Source organism: Lissotriton helveticus, chromosome 6 (genome assembly GCF_964261635.1).
Source record: "Lissotriton helveticus chromosome 6, aLisHel1.1, whole genome shotgun sequence".
NCBI lineage: Eukaryota > Metazoa > Chordata > Amphibia > Caudata > Salamandridae > Lissotriton > Lissotriton helveticus.
In genome coordinates this window covers 785,989,637-786,003,316 of record NC_136067.1, presented here as the reverse complement: position 1 = coordinate 786,003,316, position 13,680 = coordinate 785,989,637, and positions in this window count along the sequence as shown.

Here is a 13,680-nt window from a genome sequence, read left to right as displayed (position 1 = left end):
GTAACATTTCGCTTACCCGTGCGTTCACCGGTACGCGCCCCGGGAGCACTCCGGGCAACATTTTTTTAAAAAAAGGAAAAAATTATATAATTATATAATATAAAATTCGTTATAAATTTTTTTACTTTTTATACCTATAGAGATTTGCTATTAAAAAAACATTGAAATTCACTGAAAAAACCATAGGTTTCCCACCAGTTATAGTTAGGAATTAGCATTTAAAAAACCTATTAAATTCACTGAAAAAACCATAGGTTTCACACCAGTTATAGTTAGCTGGAAGTTTTACTCGCATAAAACCATTGAAATTCCCACGTTATAGTTAGTTGGACTCACTATAACTTGCGCGTGCAATGCACTGCTGATGACGTCACATATTACATCACTCATGACATGGTCAGTGACATCACTCATGACATCACTGATGACACCATCCTTGTGACAGAGTTACAGACCTCCTTTCACTGTAATGTAACCCTTGAAACACATATTCAAAAATAGACACAAAATTTTTTTTAAAAATGGAGATACCCATACCAGTTACAACAACCAATTCAATAATTCCACCATCTATATACACATCCACTCATTCACCAACAGTTCTATATAGTCACTCATACATATACTCACTCATGATATGTAGTGATACACCTATACATCCTGTTACACACCGACAGTCATCTAAAAAATACTGTGACACATACTCACACATGCAAATAAACTATTAAACATCCATTTATTTGCATATACAGCTATACACACACTAGGGGGCATATTTACAAGCCCCTATCGCCACTGGAACATCACTTTTTACAACATTGCTGTGGCAATAGAGGCTTCACCTTATTTACAAGGTAGCATTAAGCCACTTAACATGGCTTAATGATGCCTTGTAAATAAGGCCACCTTTCACGCTATGCTTAGTGTGAAAGAGGAAGGCAGTGGGTGTTGCTGTGGGCGTTCCACCACAACACCCATTAAGTCTGACGCTGCCCCCTATTTACAAGGGAGTCTTACCCAGGCGGAATGAGGAGAAATATTTAATTTCTCCAGGTTTTTGTAGTTTTAATGTGCTCTGCATTGTGCAGCACACATGAAAACAGCAAAATGCCACGGATTGTTTATGTACAAGAAGTCCCCCTTTCATGTAACGTCGCAATTGAGAACTCACACCTACAGAATAAGACCGCAATTTTAAGAAGTAGAACCTGTCCCAAGGGATGGATAAAAACAACAAATTTAATTAGAGGGGCCAGAGAAGGAGGAGCCTACCCCCAGGCTAATATTGAATAAAGTAATTATAATGAGTTCAGAAAGTCAATTATAATTTTTTGCCACGTAGACAGGGTCGCGACCCTTTCGCGCTGCTCAGTGCGGTTTCCCATGTAACATTGCGATGGAGTCGCAGAGCTACCCAAAATAAATAAATAAAAAATATTAAAATATTAATTCACTCAATCATGTATTGATTCACACACTTATACAAGCAGTCACATGTACTCACAGACCAATTCATGCACTCATGCACCCAATCACAGACCCCGCAGACACTGATGCACCTACGTTCAGACACTGATGCACCCACTTACAGACCCACTCAGACTCTGACATGTCCACACACTGACTCACACAGACACTGATGCACCCACTCACCAAGCCACCAAGACACTTAGACACCCACTGACAGACCCACTCAAACACTGTTGCACACACTCACAGATGCACCATTTCATATACCCACTCAGTTACTGATACAGCCAGTACAAGACTTCCTGCACCTTGCACTCCTTCTTTCTCCTTCAAGCAGCATAGTTCTGCTCATGCACGTCAAGTTTTGGGAATAGTTTCTAAGTGCTTGTACATTGAGGATGTACCATATGAGTAGTTCCTCTCTGACCCCGAGACATAACTTTTTGGCAAATGGTGCTAGTTTCAGCACTCTGGCCATCATCTTCTTGTGTTTGCTTTGTTCACCCTAAGTTGGCAGAGTATGCCCTGATGTGTTTCCCTTGCTCACTTTGCCACTGGATTCAAGCTAGCCTGGCTGATGAGGGGTGTTACACCGAAACCGGTCCCAGGATGGTTGTTTTCATTCCAGGAAAGACCTGGCTTGGCTGGACTGTTCCCATGAGGAACAGGGTCAAGACTGATTTGCATATGGCTGGGTCAGAATTGGGGTGGCGAAGTGAGCTAAAGAACGATGATGGATTCAACTCAGATCTGTGACTGGGGGTGAGTGTCTGAAAAGTTTGAGTGCTCCGTCCATCATCTCTTTGTGTTTGCTTTGCTCACCCCAAAAAGGAGCATTACAGTCTCCCTCGAGCATTGCAGATTAAAGGATTTGCCTGAAATCCAGTAGACACCAAGAATACATTTCCAAAAAATGGATAGGGAATCCCGCCATCCACATGGCCAAACACCCACCCAAAAAAGGGCATTGAAGTTTTTTTCTGCCTCAATGAGGGGCAGATTGGGGGTTTCCCCCCGTCTATCTTGGGAGGGGCACAGAAAGACCACTATAGCCTATGTGAAATAAGCTAACAATTATGAAATGAAATGACTGTACTTGTAAAGCGCACTGCTGCCCCAGCAAAGGGGCGTCCTGGCGCTGTACTCATACCGCTGTGGAACCCTTCCTGGCTTTTCCCTGTGAAAAGTCCACTCCTGGGCACCCCCCGGGTGAAGCCAGGCATCCCAGCGCTATTGGGGCCGTTGAGGAGATTAAGCAAGCTATTGCCCAGAGTTGCAGAGTGGGACCCATGATTAGAATAGGCACCGAGGCGAGAATTATCAGGTCCGAGGAAATTGAGTCCAAGACCCGCTGAGGCGGGAATTGAACCCTGGTCCCGGGCCAGACCTCTGCATCAGGGTCTGCCGCTCTAACCATTGAGCCACACTTCTCCACCTTGTGAGGGCAGCTTCTCATGCACAGAGCCATTATAGCGGGAATTACAGTCTTTCTGCCCTACCAGTTTGGGAAGAAGGCCTACTAGAAAACAAGAACAATCAAAGAAAACAACTGAGTGATGTTGAGGCGTCCCACCATATATTGGGCCATGTTGCCACCCCGAAACGAAGTTACAGTCTTTCTGTCTACCTAGAGGTAAGATTGAGGTGTTTGCCTCTAACTTGCACCCTAAAGGGGTGAATTGCCTGGTAGACACCAGGTATACCAGGTATATATTTATGAAAAAAGAAAACAAAGGTTTGGGGTGGCCCACCCATGCCTAGGGCCGTGCAGCCACACATGGGGGGCAGATGGTGATATTTTCTCGCAATCTGCCCCCTCCCTCCAGGAGGGGCAGAAAGGCCACTATACTCTTGGGAAATTCGTTTTAAAAAAACTAAGTATTAGGGGTGACTCACCAAGGCATATCGGCTTTCCCCCACCACAAAAGGAAGCATTGCAGTCTTTCTTCACCTGCAAAGCAGATTGGGGGCTTTGTCTCCTATTTATCCCCCAGGAAAGGTAGCCAGCCCACCAGATGTCTGGAATTATACTTAGTGTCAAATTAATAAAGGGGTTGGGGCAGACTACCCTGCTGTAGGGCCATGACCCCACCCCAAAGGGAGCCATATAGTCTTTTGGCGCGCATGGCAGATAGAATGGGGACTTGCCCTCAATCTACCTGTGAGGGTAAAAAGCACACCAGATGGCAAGGTTTGTGTTTATTAATAAATAAAGAAATGGGTTTAGAGAGAACACCGTGGTATAGGGCCATTCCCTCACCCCAAAAAGAGGTAATAGAGAGTTTCTACTAGGGGTGGGCGGAATTTGCATAATCGCGTTACGCAAATCTCTGCAAAACGGTAAAAATCTCTGCGAACAAGCAGAAATTCTGCGAACGCGCATAATTGCTTGTTCGCGATGCTTTTTTGCTGTTCGCAATCGCTGTTTGCATGCCCGGGGGGAATATCTTGTGAACACGCATTTGAGAACGCAAACAAGCACCCAAATTCCGCAAATTCCACGAGCGGAACGGAATTTACCGCCCAGGCCTAGTTTCTACCACACTGAGAACACAGATTGGATATTTTGTCCTCGAGTCGTGGGCGGTGGTCTGCGAGAGTGGGCTCGCCCCCAATTTGCCCTCGGAACAGAAAGCTCAACAGAGACTGAGGATTTGGAATCAAAAGTAACAAAAGAGTTGGGGCCGCCTACCCTGGCATGGAAATCACATTTTCACACCAGAATGGGCAAGACAGCCCGAGGAAGATAGGAGGTTTGTCCTGATTGGGGAGATTGCTCCTAATGTGCCTCCCGGTGTGTGCATAAAGCCATCGAGACACCAGGGATTTTACATTTGGGCAAAATAGAGGAGTGTAGGCATCTCACCATCGCATTAGGCCCTAAAGGTGCAAATACGTTTTTCTGCCCCCAGGGTCAAAAAGAGAGTTTGTCACAATTTGCTCCAGGGGTCCAACAGCCCATAAGACACCAGGAATTTCAAAATGGTGCTAAAACACCAGTCATTTCAAAATGGTGCTAAAACAAAACAAAAGGATATGGGTGCCCAGCCCTGGCACTGGGGCAATCTCCCACTCTAAAAGGGGCAAAAGAGTATTTTTGTCCCCCTGGGACAGTTAGTAAGTTTGTCACATTTGAGGGGGTTGCACCTAACCTACCCCCAGGGGGGTAGAAAGCCCACTAGACATTAGGGATTTTGCATTTGGATAAAGTATAGTTGTGTGGGTGTCACACTCTGGCGTTGGGCATGCACCCACCCCAGACGGAGCAACCCAGTCTTTTTGCTCCCCTGGGAGACAGAGAAGGGGTGTGCACCAATTTGCCCCGCAGGGACAGAAAATCCACTGTATGCCTGGAATATTTTTTTTTATAAAATAAAGGATTGAGGTTTGGCACATTATGGCATCAGACCCCATCTCCTCCAGTAATACCACAGCATTCTGTCTGCTCCTCTGAGGAATAAATCATCCCTATCCTAATGGCAAGTGAGAGGTAATGACAGTTCTTTTGGGCATTTTTTTTACAAATGGGCCAGCAGAGTGGGGCTAATTCCAAACATTGCCCCACTTGCCATGCTGAAGGGCTGCACTATTCTGTGTCAGCCGCTACCCAGGGAAACCTACTAAACCCAGACATTTCTGGAAACCAGATACCTGGGGGCTCCAGGATAGTGTGCCTCTTGTGAATCCCATAAGGGTGGCTTGCCCACAATGCTCTGGAAACCTCAAACCTTGCTTAAGATTACAAATTCGCATTACATTTCAGTGACCTAAACATTCTGAATCTGTAGGGATTGACAAACTACCTACCACCCAGCATTTCTCCACCACACAAATGACCCCTTGCTGAAATCGGAAGTGCATCTACTTTAAAACATTTTTTAGCTATCCGGTATCACCCCTGGGTTTCACAACTTTTTGCATTACAAACTGCAATTAGACTCCAACCATAATAATTAGGAAAAATGTACTATCTCTTAGGAAAATGCAAAAACAGTAATCATTTTTCGTATACAACTCTGCTTATTACGGAAAGCTGGGACAATAGTGATCCTAGCATCGCAAATCTATTGTTGATGCTATTTTTAGAAAATAAAGAACACACACTTTCTTGCACAGCACTATTTTCTAGCTATATTTTGGCTACTTTCCCAGTTTAATTCATGGGAATCTACAATCCTTGAATACCTTTGTAATCCTTATGGTGTTGGATGCATATTTGGCAATGATAGCTTTTGTGAAAAAACCTATGAAGGTTTAATCAATCAATCAATCAATCATTCATAAAGCGCACGACATACCCGCAAGGGTCTCAAGGCTTTGGGTGGGGGGGGGGTGCTACTGATCGAACAGCCAGGTCTTGAATATCCTCCTGAAGGTCAGCAGGTCTTGGGTCTGTCGTAGGCTCAGTGGGAGGGTGTTCCATGTCTTGGCGGCGAGGTGGGAGAAGGTGGTTATTCTTCGAATGCGAGGGAGCGTAGCTGGTCGTTGGGGATGTAGAAGGAGAGCCGTCTATTGAGATAGGCTGGGCCGGTCTTGTGGAGTGCCTTGTGTGCATGGGTGAGGAGTTTGAAGGACTGGGAAGGGTCCAGGATTCTGTTTTCTTCGAGGCATCGGGTTAGCTGTCTGTTGATGGTTTTCTCGATGACCTTGGCCGGGAAGGGGAGCAGAGAGATGTGTCGGAAGTTCTTGAGGTCTCTTGGGTCGGCCTTAGGTTGTTTGAGTAGGGCGTTGATCTCAGCGTGTTTCCAGATCTCTGGGAAGGTTGCGGTCTCAAGGGAGAGATTGATGACGTTGCACAGGTGGGGTGCGATTGAGCTGCTTGCTCTGTTGAAGACGTGGTGCGGGAATGGGTCTGACGGAGAGCCGGAGTGGAATGTGCGCATGGTCTTGATGGTGTCATCGATGCTCACGCTGGCCCAGGCTAGCAGGGGGTCGTGGTCGATTGTGTGCTGTCTGTTGGGGCTGTCTGGGTGCTGAAGCTGTCATGGATGTCTGCTATCTTGCTATGGAAGAAGGTGGCGAGGGAGTCGCACAGGGCTTGCGATGGCAGGATGTCTTTGGTGTTGGAGCTGAGGTTGGAGAGTTCCTTCACGATGTTGAAGAGCTCCTTGCTATTGTGTGTGTTGTTGTCAAGGCGGTCTTTGAAGGAGGTCCTCTTGGCCGCCCTGATGAGGTGGTGGTGGTTGCGGATGCCATCCTTGTGTGCTGCGTCGCTGTCTGGAGTTTATTCACTGTGCCATTTCTTCTCTAGTTTCCGGCAGGCTTGCTTGGAGCTAGGAGTTCTGGGGTGAACCAGCTGACCCTCTTGATGGTGTCTGTGGAGGGTTTCTTCAGCGGGGCGAGGGTGTTGGCGCAGTCCTCGATCCAGCGTCTGAGGCTGTGGGCAGCATCGTTGGTGTTGGAGGGTTTGGTGGGTGGGCTGAGAGCGAGGTTTGCATGTAGTTGGCCTTCAGTGATTTTGCTCCAGCAGAGGTGAGGGATCTGTTGGGTGCAGTGGTGTGTGGTGGGTTTCTGGAAGGCAAAGTGGATGCAGCTGTGGTCGGTCCAGAGGAGTTCGGTGGTGTGGCTGACGGAGACGTGCAGGTTTGAAGGAGGAGACGGGGTCGAGCGTGTGGCCGGCGGAGTGGGTGGGCATTGTGACTTCACATGCACAAACATACAAAAAGGACTTTAGGGCTAGGGAAACTTGGGGAGTGGGGGGTAACAGTCAAGAAGCTAACTTCTAAAAAGGTTTTGACTCTGCTACAAGTCAGCCGACTCTTGAGAAACTCCTACCCTCATTGCTAAATGTGTGAAGTCTGCAGATTCAAACTCAAGTCTGTGCACCTGCAATATTTGAAAGAAGTTCAAGTTCACTGGGAATTCACCCTTTAAACGGCAATGTGATCCCAAACTTCTCCTAAAAATCTATTCAATCAGGACATAATGCATTGTTCTAGTTTTTTAATGTACCGGTCAGAAAACATTTGGGATGTTGCAGGACACACAGGGGTTACTAGACACCAACCTTGGAAGTTAGAGTCATTTACAACTGATGTCCTGGGGCCAATCCTACTTTGGCACTGAAAACTGGGCCAAGTGCACCCCTTCTGCAGTTGAATATCATAGTAGTGAGCAGTACAAAGCATTTCAAGGAGGTAGTTTGAGGGGTAGAGACAGAACATTGGGGCTACACCATTCAGCCCAGATGTGGAGGCAGTACACTTCACTGCCTAGGGAGGCTATTATAAAAAATACATTTTGTGCCACATCAAATCCAAGGGAAATACGCAAGGGGCTGTCCTATAGAACATACAGACGTTTAAATATCATGGTGTCCTACTGTCAGACACCTTACATACAAAACAAACTTGATATAAGTAAGGATCATGCTCATTTGTTGGAGCCGTAAAACGAGTTGTCCCTCATGATTCATACTTGGTATCTGCCACAAGTGCTCACTGCACATATCCCAAGTACATAGATGATAGTCTTGTGTTACCAAAGGGGAACAATTTTAGCACTCACCACAAAGCTTTCAAACCAGGCTCCAGGTCTCAGGGTACATTCAGGCCCAGGAGTCAGAGTGCACAGAGGATTATGTGGATCCGGGGTCTAAAAGAGAGTCAGAATACCAGATTCACTTGTAAACAGGTCACATAGTATAGGGGTGTATATCCAGCATTTATGCAAGTTAAATCACCGTCCCAGTCACTTATTAAATTCAGAATTTGCACACTATGGGATTTATCTACAATAAAGTAATGCAGCGCGGTGCCGCAAACCATTCGGCTGCGCCGCGCTATGCTACTTTGGAAGCAAAGGGATACGTCATATCTACAACGATATGACAGGCCCCTTTGTTCTCCCCTGTGCTGGTGCACAATTGGCTGCCATGCACTGATGCAGGCACCCTTGCACCATGGTGCAAGGGTGCCTACATTGCGGTGATGATTGTTTTTGTGCAGGAAGGTACGCCTTCCTGCACAAAAACAATCACAAGAGGTGATTTCCTCTTTCTATGCATGCTGCTGCAGCATTCTTAAAAAGAGTAAAATGAAGAGAAATGAAAACTATTCTCCTCATTGAACCTCTGCACACTTCCCCTAGGGGTGTAGCATTCTGAGGCATTTCCAGATGTACACATTCTTGTAAATCTGGAAATGTGGCTAAGCCATGGGTGTTACATGGGAATACCCACAGCAACACCCGTGGCATGCCGCATTCACACATAGTCCTGCAGCCAAACCCTGTGTGCCAACTCGCTCACAGGCTCCGAATCTCCAGCTGATGCTCATGGCTTACTATGTGATGTAACATTATAAAGGAGGTCATTTTAAGTAAAGGAGTCCTACTGTTTTTTTCAAAGGGTGAGACCACCAAAATATAAATATTTTAAGTATATATCATGCCACGGATACAACAGACTAAAGGATAAGATCGGATTGGCTGCCACATATTGAACAAAGTTGTTTTAACAGTGTCTCAGTCACTTGAGTGATTCCAGCCACTATATCTTTAGGCATGAGATTATATGGTGGTGTTCTTGGAAATTCCAGGTTTTGCTTTACTGTTATCCAGATTGATTGTACACCTTTAATTAGTCCACTATCTTTCTCTAAAAAAAAACATGTTGAGTAAATCCTCCACCATTCTTACAGGGTTACTCTCCAACAGATGTTTCCTCCAGTTTTCATTCAACAGCTTCATCATGTGTTAGAAACTCAACACCACCCGGTGTGCAGTAAACTGCAATTTAACATGTACGAAAGATCCCTTCCTAACAGAATTACAGGACATGAGTCACATACAACAAAATGGTGATCTTCTTCAAATGATTCTATTTTTACAGGAACTTTCTTTGAAACAGAGATAGCTATTTACATATTTGTAAAACCTACAGCATGCATCTTCTTTCCTGAGAGGAGCAGAGCGAACAAAGCGGGAAATATACCGACATCCAGGGCTGGGCGGAAAACAGTCTTAAAAAAGAAAAAGAGCCACCATGGAGCAGCAGATGTGGCCTGGGATTACTCTTCTGCAAACCACTCTGCTACCGATACGCATCCACCCCATTCAGCAGTATTAGATCATTCAGACCAACCAGGGGCCACATTAACCTCTGTCATGGACACTGTTCTCCAGGCCATTGCCTCGCATCGTGAAGAAACATCTAAGGATGGCTGCAAGGCTCAGGCTGCTCTTCATAAGGTGCAAGGTGTTGTTCGTAAATTGACAAGAACTGTCAGCACCTTTAATGAGCGAATGACCGAGGTAGAAGCACGTATTGTGTATAATGAAGCTGAGGCTGCTGCGACTCATGAACAAGTCGACTCTCACGAGGCGGAACTGGCTGATGTAAGGTGGAAGCTGGAAGATTGTGAAAATCGTTCACGCTGAAATAATTTGCGCGTCCTAGGTATCCCAGAAAAAATCGAGGGAGATGATGCCCGCACATACATAATACAACTCCTTCGCGATACCTTGCCTGAATTAGCCAGTTGGAACTGGGATATGGAAGTGCAGCGAGCGCATAGAGTTCCAATGACCCTGAAACCTTCAGCAAAGCCGGGAGGTTATCCCTGGGCAATTCTGGTATATTTTGGGAACTTTCTCTTAAGACAAGCCATCTCAGAAAAAGCCAGACCAGAAGCACGACGTAGTAAAGATTTAATCTCCTACTTTGTGCGACCGGTCTTTTGTCATATAACTGTAGAGAGGAGATGGCGTTTGGGACAAATGATCAAACCATTTTTGGAAAAGAAGGCGCAGGCATTTCTCAACAACCCTGCCAGACTGAAAATAATATTTGGAGGCCAAACGAGATTCTTCACATCGGAGATTAAGGCAAAGGAGTACCTCAATATTTTGAAATAAGTGTAGAACTGTTAGAATAGATATTCGAGATGATATGATGGAATGATCAAGTTGCTTCTTTTTGTACTTTTTTCTCTGCTTTTCTTCCTTCCTCTTATTCACTTCTTCCTCTTGCATTCTCTCCGTAAGGTTTTATTTTTTCTTTAAATTGTAAGTACAGTATTGAGCACTGGTTAGGTAGCACTGTTCCATCACTAGAGACTCTAATAGAGTCTAATTGCCTTTATGTGGGTGTGAGGGGGAGGGTTGGGGGGGGGTCGGGTGTTTGAAGGCGGGGCCACAGGGGGGGCAGAAACATAAAATGAGCAAACTCAGATGTACAACACATACACCAAGATCAGCAACAGTAGAGATACAGGATAATTTGAACCTACTTGGAAATTTGAATGTGAGACTTCAGTTTAACATGGGAAAAAAGAACTATAATATTACTGACAGGTCACTTACCAAACATTTACAATGGGGAAGTTAAAACTATGCTCATGGAATGTTGCAGGCCTTAATGATAGGGGTAAAAGGGCTCAACTCTATGAATTAATTCGGCAGGAACTTTATGATGTGCTCTGCTTGCAGGAGACCCACATCTCGGTGGTCGAGAAGGAACTTCTAAAAAATCCCTGGATATAATTTGCTAGCCCTAACAACGCAAACATCTAAGACACGAGGGGTGGCGGTTCTAGCGAAAACGTTTCTTGGCCAACCCAAGCGCAGGTAAGCCGATCCACTGGGTAGGTGGGTCATAGTTAAACTTGATATGGGCATTACCATCTGCTCACTGTATGGTTCAAATCAAGATGACCCCCAGATATTCCAAGACCTTGAACTGGAGTTGGCATCTTGGGCAGGCACATTAGTTATTTGTGGTGACTTTAATATAGCTTTGGGCCCTAGGCAGGACAACCAAAAACAACAGACCTATACTGGGCGTAAGCCTAAAGTTTTCAGGGCTATAAAGCACTTTATGGATAGCCATAACTTAATAGATATATGGAATCTAAAAAAGGGAAATGACCCGGGGTATACTTATTTCTCTTTTCCCCACAACAAATATGTGCGGATTGATTATATAATGACATCAAAAGAGAATGCTCCATATGTTGAGATAGCTAAATCCCCGAAAACTATTTCAGAGGCCTTATTCTCAGTGGTCATTCAACAGAAAGTTACTGGTGAACAGAGAATATATAACATTTATAACCCTCTGGACACAAGAATTCTTTGATTATAACCGATATGGCGCCCCGAGACTGGTGGTCTGGGATTGCTTTAAGGCGGCACTAAGGGGGGAGACCATCGCCTTTGTGGCCAAACGCAAGAAAGATCGGGATAGACTAAGTCACCAACTCAATTTTGAGCTTGCAAATTTAGAAGAACAACATGCCACCCAGATACATCGAGGGGAGGATGGAGACAGTAGCCTGCATAAAATATTAGTTCTCAAGACAGAGCTTAATTCTGGTCTCACCCAAAGAGCAGCCGAAACTTTCCAGACAAATCAAAAGAATATCTATGAAAATGGGGAGAGGGTCGGAAAGCAACTTGCCCTGCGTACACGCCAGAAACAGTCCCATAACATGATACAATCTATTGATTATGAAGGACAGAATTTCACGACACCTGTAGGTATTTCAGAAACTTTTCGGCGTTACTATCAAAGAGTCTATCAAAACGAGGACCAAGTTGGGGCAAGTGATATAAAAGATTTTTTAATGGGCTGGGCAGCTGAAACAGACCTAGTACGGACCATCGATGAAATCACTAGGGAGGATCTAGAAAAAGAAATCTCAACCACGAGCTTGGATTAGCACTTTTAGAACTGGCTAATGGGAAATCTGCAGGCCCAGATAAAATCCCCATGGATCTTTATAAAATTCTGGGTAAGCAAATTATACCATATTTATTAGACCTGTTCCTTGGGGTACAGTGGGTGGCGTTCCACCAGAATCATGGAAACAGACAAATATAGCAATCTTTCCGAAAAAGGGGAAACCTCCTGAAATGCCGTCTTCATATCGGCCTATTTCACTGATAAACTCCGATTCAAAACTCTATGCCAAGATTCTCGCAAATCGGCTTAATAGGGTAGTCGAACATCTGGTCTCCCCGTGGCAACATGGGTTTATCCCCGGAAAAGATACCACTGACCACACCCGTAGAGCCATCTCTCTTTTTGATATCATGGGTGTGACGGGGGGCCAGATGTCGATGATCCTGCTTGACGCCGAGAAGACTTTTGATCGAGTCTCTTGGCAGTTCTTATGGGGAATTCTTGAATTAAATAACTTGGGAATGGGTTTTGCCAAATTTATCAAGGCACTTTATGTTGATCCTAAGGCTAAACTCACTGTGAGGGCGTTGAATCGGAGTTTATCAACATTCAAAGGGGTACGAGACAAGGTTGTCCGTGTTCACCAATCTTATTTGCTATTTATATTAATCCGCTAATCATAAAATTACTTACATCTAATCTAATAGAACCTGTAACAGTTGGTATATTCCAAACTAAAATACTAGCCTACGCCGATGATGTGGCGGTATTAACACCAAACCCTGCTGAGGCAATCCAGGAGATCGAACAGATCACCCAGACCTTTGGTTTTCACTCAGGGTATTCCCTCAACAGGGACAAGACAATGGTCTTAGGTACAGAAAATATGCTGTATGAAGGCCCATGTAGGGTGACCCACGCCACATATCTCGGAGTCTGTATATCCCCTAAGGTAAAAGAAATTAACCAACTTAATTATGATCCCCTGATTAAAAATATTAAAAAGGACCTCTTAAGGGTAAATAATCTCCATTTATCAAACCTTGGTAGGAGGAATTATCTTAAGATGAATGTCTTTCCGAAAGTATTATATTTATTTCGAGCAATCCCACTGGTTGCTGAGGATAATACTATTAAAAATATTAATTCCTGTATGTCCAAATTTGTTTGGAGCTATGGGAAAATAAGAAGGGCGATGTCATACCTTTCACTACCACAGCACAGGGGAGGGTTAGCTATGCCTAATATGATGCTCTACCTCTGGGCAACCCTTCTTCAACAAATGGCGCCATTATTTAACACTAACCCATTAACTGAAACTGCGCAAGAGCGAAGTATACCATCAATATTTGAACTCGCACTAGGCGATAAAGCCCGAGGGCTATTTCTAAAGCAAGTAGAACCTTCTTATTTTAGGAAAATTAAATTTAAGATCATTGGTGATGCATGGTCCGTTTGGAAACGCTCATCCAAACATTTAGCAATACCCAGATATACTAAGTATACCCCGCTTTGGCATAGTTCGATCTTGACAGTTCTATTTAATGCCAGAATTTCTATGAAATGGGAGAACAAAGGGATTGTAA